General features: G+C 37.7%; 1 non-coding gene across 1 annotated transcript; it reads left to right on the top strand.

Annotated features, from left to right (window-relative positions):
- Nucleotides 1-1126: 1126 nt before the first annotated feature.
- LOC145633474 (small nucleolar RNA R71) lies at nt 1127-1233 on the top strand. The gene has a single exon (XR_014112798.1). It is a non-coding gene; the product is annotated as a small nucleolar RNA R71 (small nucleolar RNA).
- Nucleotides 1234-10015: the final 8782 nt, after the last annotated feature.

Raw genomic sequence — 10015 nt, 5'->3', positions numbered from 1 at the left:
TGTGATCAATTCAGTAAAGGGAACTGTTACCTTCAAATCTTTAACCACCTCCAGGAACTTACCAAACTGCTTATCCAAGTTTGTCTTCAATTGACGATTGGGGAAAGGAAGTTTGATGATTGGCTTTGGAGCATTATTATTCTTGTCTAGAGTAGCCACCTTCTCTGGAGTTGTACCCTGCAATGTGGAATTAGATATGTTAGTATTATCCTTTAGCCCGGCAGGGCTATCAACTACATTGTTTGGTTTAATGGAATCAAGATTAGCATTATTTGATAAAACAGGTTCATCAATTTTGGGCATAGAGGGCCCTTCATAGTTCGAACCACTCCTTAGAGTAATTGCAAATGCTTGATCCGTAGGCCTTGTAGGCTGTGCCGGTAAGGCTCCCTGTTGGCGGGCTTGTAGAGTAGCGGAGAGTTGCGCAATTTGATTATCTACAATTTTATTATGCGCTAGAATTTGATCAATTGTCGCATCTCTGCTCTCCATATGCTTTTGCATATTGACCAACATTGCTCTAATTTCCGCCAGAGAAGGGTCGGAAGATGAGGAGGGTTGTTGTGGTTGATTCTTCTGGCTAGCATTGGGATGATATTATTTCTGCTGTTGTTGTTGTGGCGCCTGTGGTTCTTGTGGTGGTGGATTTTGAACATTAGTGCTCCGGTAGGAAAGGTATGGATGATTCCGATACCCAGGATTGTAAGTGTTGGAGTATGGGTTATTCTGCCTATAAGCTTGGAAGGCATTAACTTGCTCCACGGAACTCCTGCAATCCTGCTCCCAATGACCTACAATACCACAATTTTCACAGAAAGCCTCATTAGAATTATTATTAACCGCAGAAACATTGGCTACATTAGCAGTACTCAGATTATCTAATTTTTGGCAAATAGAGGTCAGTTGAGCTTGCAAAAAGGATACAGAGTCGACACTATGCTTCCCCTTGTTAGCAAATCCTCTAGGATTCCCATATTGGGAATTGTGTATCGCCATATCTTCAATAACCTGACCTGCATCATCAACATTAAGATTCATAAATCTCCCACTAGCTGCAGAGTCTAAAATTGTTGTAGAGGAATTTCCAATGCCGTTATAAAAGGCTTGGATTAACTGCCATTGTGCTAAATTATGGTGAGGGCATTCTCTTTGTAAGTCCTTGAACCTCTCCAAGGCCTCATATAAAGACTCATTGGCTTCTTGGGAAAAGTTCTGAATCGCACTCCGTAGTACTGCTGTTCTCTCTGCAAGATAATACTTGTTATAGAAATTCAAAAAAAGAGTTTCCCAGTCAGTTATACCAAGTGTAGTTCTATTTAAGCCATTAAACCACAATTTAGCATTTCCAGTTAAAGAGAAGGGAAAGAGAATCTCCCTGATTTGGTCTTGAGTGACCCCGGCTTGCCTGATGGTGTTGCAATATTGACAATAGTCGGCAATGTGAAGATTCGGGTCTTCACCCTTGGCTCCACTGAATTGCTTCCTCTCTATCATCGTTATAAATTGAGGTTTAATTTCAAATTGAACCCCATCAAGAGCCGGAGTGGGGGTGAGATGTGGAAAATTCGTAAGCTTTGGTTGTGAATAATCACTAAGCTTCTTTGGAGCCGTCATCTCTGATTCTGTGTCTGATGATGCCTCTAAATCGCTAGAATCAGTTGGAGGATCGCGGTGATTATTGTTATTATCACTAGAATCCGCCAGGATTTGCTTGTAGAAATTTTTCTGTCTATGGAAGGAACGTTCGATCTCAGGATCGAATGGGATATAACCTGATCTGGAACACCTGGGCATAAACAAAAACTAGAAGCAAATATGAGATTTGTCTCAGAGAACTAACGCTCTCTGAGACAAAAGAGAAATAATCTAGACTACAAAAACAACCAGAAATAAAAATAAAACCGTTTCCCCGGCAACGGCGCCAAATTTTGACAGGGTAAAGTCGTATCCCCTAATCAAAAGTAAATACCTAAATCCTCTAACTAAAGTAGATAGGGAAGTAGGGTCGATCTCCACAGGGAAACAAGTCTTTTTACTCCTAATTAATTATTATAATCTAAATTATCTAAGTAACCAATATTTATATTTGAGTATGAAACTAAACTACAAAGAATACGAATAGGGAGAAAACAATATATGAAAGGATCTAGGGCATAGGTTCACCAATAAATAATACTTCAGGGTAAAACATAGTAATCAATCATTGACATTGCATAAATAACATGATTAACAGGCTCTCGCAATTTATTAATCAACATAGATCTAACAGGCTCTCGTAATTTACTAGATCTAAGTCCTTATTGAAAATAGCCTTTAATATCAAATTAACATCTGCTCGATTCATCAATTTAATATTGCTATACTTTTACAAGCCGCAATTGTAAAACATTAAAACAATTCAATAGGAAATTATCATGCAATATCAATAATCAATAATATTCAATCACCAATGCATCAATTAACCAGATTGTAAAGGGCTTTCGCTACGTATTACAATCACAGAATTAATCTACCGGTATTAAATCTCATCTCTCGAATCTTGACTTAACCATTTATAAATTAACTTGCCTATTGAAACTAGACCTAAACATTAATTCTCATCTCTCGATTCTTGAATCAATATTGTCAAACTCATGCATAAAAGATAGGCCTAATCTAGTCACAGAGCATTAAATCAATCAATAGGAAATTAATCTAGCATTGATAATTAACAACAATAAATTACCCCTTCATATTATTTATTATATCCCCATAAACCCTAGAAATTAAACTACTCACAAATCATCATGACTAAACTAATCAAATAAATAAATAAAAGCATAATCAAGGAAGCAAATAAAATAACTGAAGTTAAAGGGTAAGAAATTGTTACCAAAAAGTAATCTGGAATTAATGGAAGAGTTAAGAACAAAGGTTTAGAGAGGGAATTCTAAGAGAATAATTAAGAGAGTAAAGAAAGAGTAAAGAGGAGAAGAAGAAGAGATACTAAAATCGTATTACGGAGGAGTATTTATACTCCGTACAAAATCCTAAATTAAAACAAATTAAAACTACGCTAATCGTCTCCTAAAAATACATGCGCCCGATCGGGCGCGCCTTTTTGTCTCTAATAACAATCTCGCGCCCGGCCGGGCGCGACACCGGGCGCCAGCCATAGCTTCTCCCGCCCGACCGGGCGCGCCTCCGAGCGCCAGCCTCTTTGGCCGGGCGGCTCATTTGGGCCACTATTTGGACTTCGATTGGGCTCCAATTTTTTGGGCCAATCTGGGTTTCCTCTTTGGGTCTTGAATACTCGGTCCAAATGCCCCGGTATCACCTATACCGAGCCCTTAATCACCAGTTCGATGTCTCTAACCGGCCCTGGGCTATAAACTCTGGTCGTGCTTCTCCAATGTTCGCGATTGCTCCAAAATATCTCGGGAAAATACTCCAAAAGCATAAATCCCTACAAAAGTCAACCAAATCTACGAAAACACTGGAAAACACCAATTAGTAATAAAAGTGGCTCTAAAGAGCCAAAAAAACTACTAATTATGACCGAGGGACGGGGGTAAAATACTATATAAAATGGACACATCAGCAAGGTTGCACACCTTGGGGGCTTATTGAGGGTCTTGAGCCTTTATCCCCTTCTTCTTCAAGTCTTTAGCCTAACCACGTAGCAACCCTTAAAAAGACCTTTTTGAGGTATACACATACTCGTGCGAGGTTTGGATAGAGCTACGTTCGGCCTGATTCCTAACGGATACGTAGGCAACCTCACATCGAGGTGCGACCGTAATAAACATGCATTCATATTCACATTCACACACCATAATCATATCAAGGGATCTCCTATGCTCATCCCTATTTACTTAGAGCTAGACTTGGGGGCTTGATCCCTACATCATTAGCCTACCTAGCCTATGAGTCACCATTATTTGATTCTTCTAAAAATAATATCTTTCCAAACACTTAGCCCTTGCGGCCTAACTTTAGTGTCATTATCACACACATCACACATACATGACCAAATATACCTTCCCTTAGGAACCCTTTGTCATGGAATCTTAACACACCGTTGAAGCATGCCTTGTCATATCAACATCACTCATCAATCATAAACGTTATTGCATCACGAAGTATGAAGTGCTTAGCCTCCGTGCCTAAGTTATCTAAATACTTTCATTATCGAGTCAACTAGGATAGTCTAAGACGTTATAATCCTTGTACTGTGAGAAACAACATTTGACTAAGCTCATTCAACATGCGCCTTCAAAAACTTCACTTCGATTCTTTTTCGTGTCTTTCTTTTTCGGGAGAAAGTCGATACCCTCCACAAAAATGACGGAAAAGTTTTGCTTTTTTGGCATTTTTGAGTCGCACGATCACATTACAATGCACACACAAGTCATGTACACATTGAGTCATGTCGTGTCATATAACCTTGATTTGAGTCTAACACATGTGTCAAACACTTTGAGTCGAGTCATCCTCGAGTCAAGTTTATACCTTGAGTCATGTCAAATCAATGAGTCAAGCGACATTAAACATTAGGTCAACTCTAAATAATTAAAGAGATTAGCAAAGTCCTATAGTCAAAGATAAATACAGGTGCATTCCAGCGGCAACAAGAGCAGAATAAGGAAGACCCAACTCCAGCGCCAGACGAAAACATCTAGCGTCTGACAACAGATTTCAGCGCCTGGCGCTAGATCCCAGCGTCTGGCGACAGAGCCAAATCGCGGCGCCAGAGGCATTGCAACGGCAATAGAGCTTAACCACTCAGAGCAGTATATTTCAACCTCTTTCAGCAATTTCGGGTTCCTTGGTACGCCAGTTAGCCCCTATAAGCAATTTGACATGATCAAGTAGTCAGCTTGATAACAATTGCAATAGGTGATTGACCTGACGAAAGATCGTCTCACTTAGCTTAAAGCGCCTAAGCATTGGCTCATCGCAGAGCCACCGACGTACTGGTTCCTAAATAACAGAGACACCGACATACTGGTTCATAAACAGCAGAGGCACCGATATAATAGTTTACAAGCAGCAAACCGCCGACGTACTAGCATAGCGGAAGCAAAGTTCAAGCGAGCTTTAGAGATCTGGTCTTCGAAAATTTTTCTTCGGAATATTATCGCAATAAACATTCAAGCTCTTTTGTTCAGAGACGCGTGGACAATCCTTTCAAGCTCTTTTGTTCAGAGACGCGTGGACAATCCTTTCAAGCTCTTTTGTTCAGAGACGCGTGGACAATCCTTTCAAGCTCTATTGTTCAGAGACGCGTGGACATATTAAAAAAAGAAGCTCTTTGTTCACAGACGCGTGAACATATCCAAAAGGTTCTGTTGTTCAAAGACGAGTGAACATCAAAACAGCAAGATGGCGTTCCCTAGCTTGTGGAAGGTTGTCACAACAGAAAAATGCAACAATCAATTACCCCCAGAGACGTGTGCTCGACGGTGCAAGATACGCGTTTCTTCACTCTTTTATTTGTTTAACTGACGCTAGTTTGCAGGTATCGGCGTTACAAGAATGATTTAGGATCGCAGAACGTTCTAAATCATTCTCCGTTCCTATCGATACTTTGACTTTCGTTTTCAAAACTTGCGTTTCTCCAAACTCAGTCAAAGTGGGGGCTTCTGTAGACACCCATTTGTGTCTCCCCAAAACCAAACCCAGTGATGAATACCTTTCACGTCATTTGATTATCGAATAAAGCGAAAGTGTGAAAAGTCTAGTGATGAGGATGTTTTTATTAAAATATCTCTTCTTTTTGTTTTTGAAAATATATCTTCTCTTACCTTATTTTTGAAAAACGTGCATTCTAGTTTAGTTTGGTCCATGATAAGGGTCCAATAATGGTGTAGTTGGATGGGGTTTGAAAAGACCTTTCCAACGATATATTATAAGCCCAATTCCGATGAATAATGAGGAAGTTATGGCCACAATACTAAACTGGGCCCGATTTGGTTTTTATATGCGGCCCAATGATCTAGAGGAGGTCCTATTATTAATTATCATTCCTAAAGCTATTAGGATTGATTATAGTCTTCTAGAATATTCTAGAAGGTTCTCTTAAATCCTAATGGAGTTAGGATTGATAATTATGTTTTAAAGAGTTTGAAATTGAACAAAACTACTCCTTTTGAGAATCCTTGTTTTGTACGAAGTGGAATATATTCAGATTTTATTTTCGTGACTCATAATCCTTATCCAAATCTTATATGGTTGGATATATCTTGAAATTATCTTTCCAATGATATATTATAATATTGCTCAATTTGCACCATCCTAGCATATTGTGGATGGATTGTAAAATTAGTCTCGGTGGTCGGGAGAAGTATACCACTCGTGAGCTCATAGATTTCCGGGTTTCCAAACTCCCTAAAAAGAAGGTCATCCTCTTGTCTTGCCATATCTCAATTTGAATACAACAAAGCTAAGCACATGATTAGCAATGACAAGTAGGATTAAAAAAGCAAAATAAAAGAAAGGAAAGCAAATAAAATGACTCTAACAATAGCAAAACTAGATGCTAAACAAACCGCTTACCCGGCAACGGCGCCAAAATTTGATCGGGATAAGATAGGTCGTTATGCTACCACCCTAACCAAATTAATCATTTATAATACCTAAACCTACACTAAACTAGTTAGTGGCAAGTAAAGGGTTGAACCACTAGGGAAGCACGCTAATTCAACATCAAATATCACTAATGCAAGAGTGAAAAGGGGATTGTTTTGTTGGTTTTGTTGAGTAGAACACTAAAACTACAAGTAAGCAAGAAAATGATGATTAAAATCAATAGAAAATGACGCTAGGGATACGGGGGTGTCCAATATGATTAGAAAGAGGAGAATAATGGTGATTATCATGAAACATATGCCAAAGAACACAAGGTTCTACCTAAACAATTCATTCTCATGCAATAGTCTAGGCAAATCAATGAAAGAGATCTCCCCTAATAAGGATCATTCTCATGCATCCTATTAGTTACAATCAAATCAAGAGAATAAAGAAGCACAATCCATAAAAACTCCACTTTAATAACTCATTCTCATGCAATCATTAAAATAGAGGTGATCCTAATCTAGTTCAAATCACTTTCATGCATTTAAACTAGAAAACATCAAATAGAGTGCAACAATAATCCCAAGCTAATAAAAATCATGTCTTTCATCAATATATGGCATAAGTTCAATCCAACCATCATCATTCATCCAATATCAAATCATATCTTCCACCCCCTTCCCCTAGCTAAAAGTTTAGCCTAGAGAAGGGAGATTAAACATAATATCAAAACTAGAAATAAACTCAAGAAACTCAAAACAAAACATGATTGAAATCAATAATAACAAGATAAACTAATAAGATTGACAAAAATAAGTAACAATAAAACAAATAAATAATATTAAAGGAAAGGAGAAGAGATTACTAAAGAAATGATTAAAGAAAGATGAAAACTTGGATACTTGCTTGATTGATGGAAGATTAAAACTTGAGCCAAATTGAATCTTGGAAGAAAATTGAGCCATAATCTATTTTCTCTCACTAAAAATTATCTAATCTAACCCTAAGAGAGAGAAGCTCTCCTAAACTAATTAAGAAAATTAAAACCATAGATGGATTTTTTCCCCCAAAAATGGGTATTTAAACAACTTAGGAAAAATAGGAAAAATAAAAGGGGAAAAATAAAATAAAGAAAGAAATAAGAAAAGGGAAAGAAATAAAAAGGATTAAGAAAAGAAAATAAAAATAAAAGAAAATGAAATTAATAAAACCAATAAATCCCCCCATCAGCCCATCCTCTTCTTCCTTTCGTGGTTGCTCTCCTGAAAACCCTCACCACGCATAATCATCATCGCAATTAATCAATGGCTGGAAAGCTTCACCTTCAATCATCATCAAATCGATCTTATTAAAGATCATGCGCGAAGCTCGTGAGGTGGTTCGATCGGACCGAAAGTAGGTGCGGCCGAACTATGGGCTGGTTCGATCGAACCATGGGTGTGTTCGACCACACCTCTAAAAATCAGAAAAGTTCGAATGATTCTGATTGTTTTCGCCCTTTTACTTCGACCGAACTCTTCAATGGGTTTGCCCGAACTCGATTGATTTACTATTTGCTCTGAATTGGGGCTGATTTGAGGTGAATTTGCGGTTTGTTGGCTTCTTTTGTTGTTGGCGCTGTGTGGTGGTGTATCGGGTGAGGAAGGTGCGAATTTTGGGGTGTGAGATGCGGTGGCTGGTGGTTGGAGGTGTGGGAATGCGTGACGTGGTTTGATGATTGATGATGGTTTCGGTGGTTGTTGTTGCGTGAAGGTGAGAAGATGAACTGGAGCAGGGGTTAATGGTGGCTGTGAAGGCTGAGATTGGTGGGAGTGCATGGTAGGTGGTTGGAGGTGCGGAGATTAGTGGCGGCTGGTAGAAACAGGGGAGTTGCGTGGTGGTTGGAGGTGTTGGGGTTTGCATGAGGAAGCAGGGGGTAGGTGATTGGAGGTGGTGTGTTTGTTGCTGTTGCAGTTGGTGTTGTTGAGGGGAGCAGGGGAGTGAGTGGTGCGTGACTGGTGTGGTGAAGGATAAGGAGGGAGAGTGGTGTCTGATAATCTGCTAACAAGAGGGCAGCAGCTTGGCATTGTGCATTTGCCTCAAACCTCGGACCCCGAACAAGAATATGACTTTGAAACCCGGAACACCTACAACCAGAAACACGAGAGTATTACCACGAGATAAAAAAAAATAAAATAAAGAAAAAAATAAAATAAAATAACTTGAAAATAAAATCAAAAGAAATTAAATAAAATAAAGAAAACAGACATGAAAATAAAATAAGAAAATGAGATAAACTAGGAACTTATTAGAAAACAAGAACTAAAAACTTAAAATATAAACATAGAAAATAAGATAATTTAAATAAATTAAGAAAATAAGCTAAAAACTATTAAAAACTACTAAAATACTCAAAACAAAAAGATAAAAGACGAGAATAAGAAAATAATAGAAATAAAGGATAAAAAGGTGACATTATTGGAAAATAAGCCAGAATACGACTCAATAAACACCCTAAAAGTGACATAAAAGTCACTTATCATTATTCAACCAACATAGATAAACAGGTTTAGGGTTAATCCTATTGATTGCATGTTAGTCAGAAAGCACACATGAATAGGATTAGAATTGAATAAAGTAGAGGCCTATTATTAGGGCAGGTTCAATCTCTTTTAGGTTGGATTTGTACCTTCATCCCCGAACTACCAATCATGGTTTAAGACCTATTGGAGTTAACGATCTCTTGGATCGTTAAGGGATGTAACCTTCACCTCGTGAACGGTTTACAAGTTCCTAAAAAACTTGTTGGCGACTCTTTTGCTCTATCTTCTTTCCCTTTGGACGCCACCGTACTTTAGTGTATGATCACAGTGGAGTTCAAGCTATAGGGATTAACGCTTGAAATATTCCCTACAGGAACAGAATCAGAGGACTTAGTTTATTTTATTATAAACTTTTATACAGAGATTGTACCCAAAAATCACATATTAATATAAATTCATTTGTTACTTTATTTCCCGTCTTTATTTATTTAGACTCGAAATTTGTGTAAACAATGCGATTTTATATATCATACAAGTATTCATTTAATATTTCGTAGTATTATTAATGTCACACATGAAAAAACTAAAGAATCACTTGGCAAAGTTACATTTTACACAATAACGTTGACAATATAAGTTGAATAACTAATAACAATGATAGAAAATTTTATGTGCGTGTTTGCGAAGAATTGGTAGTAATTATATATATACTTGCAACACACCATTTATCACGCTTATCGATGAGGTTATTAAACTAGGTAAACGAATGAATTAAGGTATGAAATTTAAATCGTAGCAACTTACCCCTTTCTTCTTATAGGTGTTAAAATTTTGTAAATTAATTTATCCGTTGATCTAGTCTTATATCTTTCTTAACATGCGTGTCAAATGGGTATGTTGCAATTAAATAAAAACAAAGAAAGTATTAAATAGTAAGA

Source organism: Chenopodium album, chromosome 5, assembly GCF_948465745.1.
Source record: "Chenopodium album chromosome 5, dcCheAlbu1.1, whole genome shotgun sequence".
Lineage (NCBI taxonomy): Eukaryota > Viridiplantae > Streptophyta > Magnoliopsida > Caryophyllales > Amaranthaceae > Chenopodium > Chenopodium album.
The sequence above is the reverse complement of the archived record's forward strand: the minus strand, read 5'-3'. Positions and strand labels throughout refer to the sequence as shown.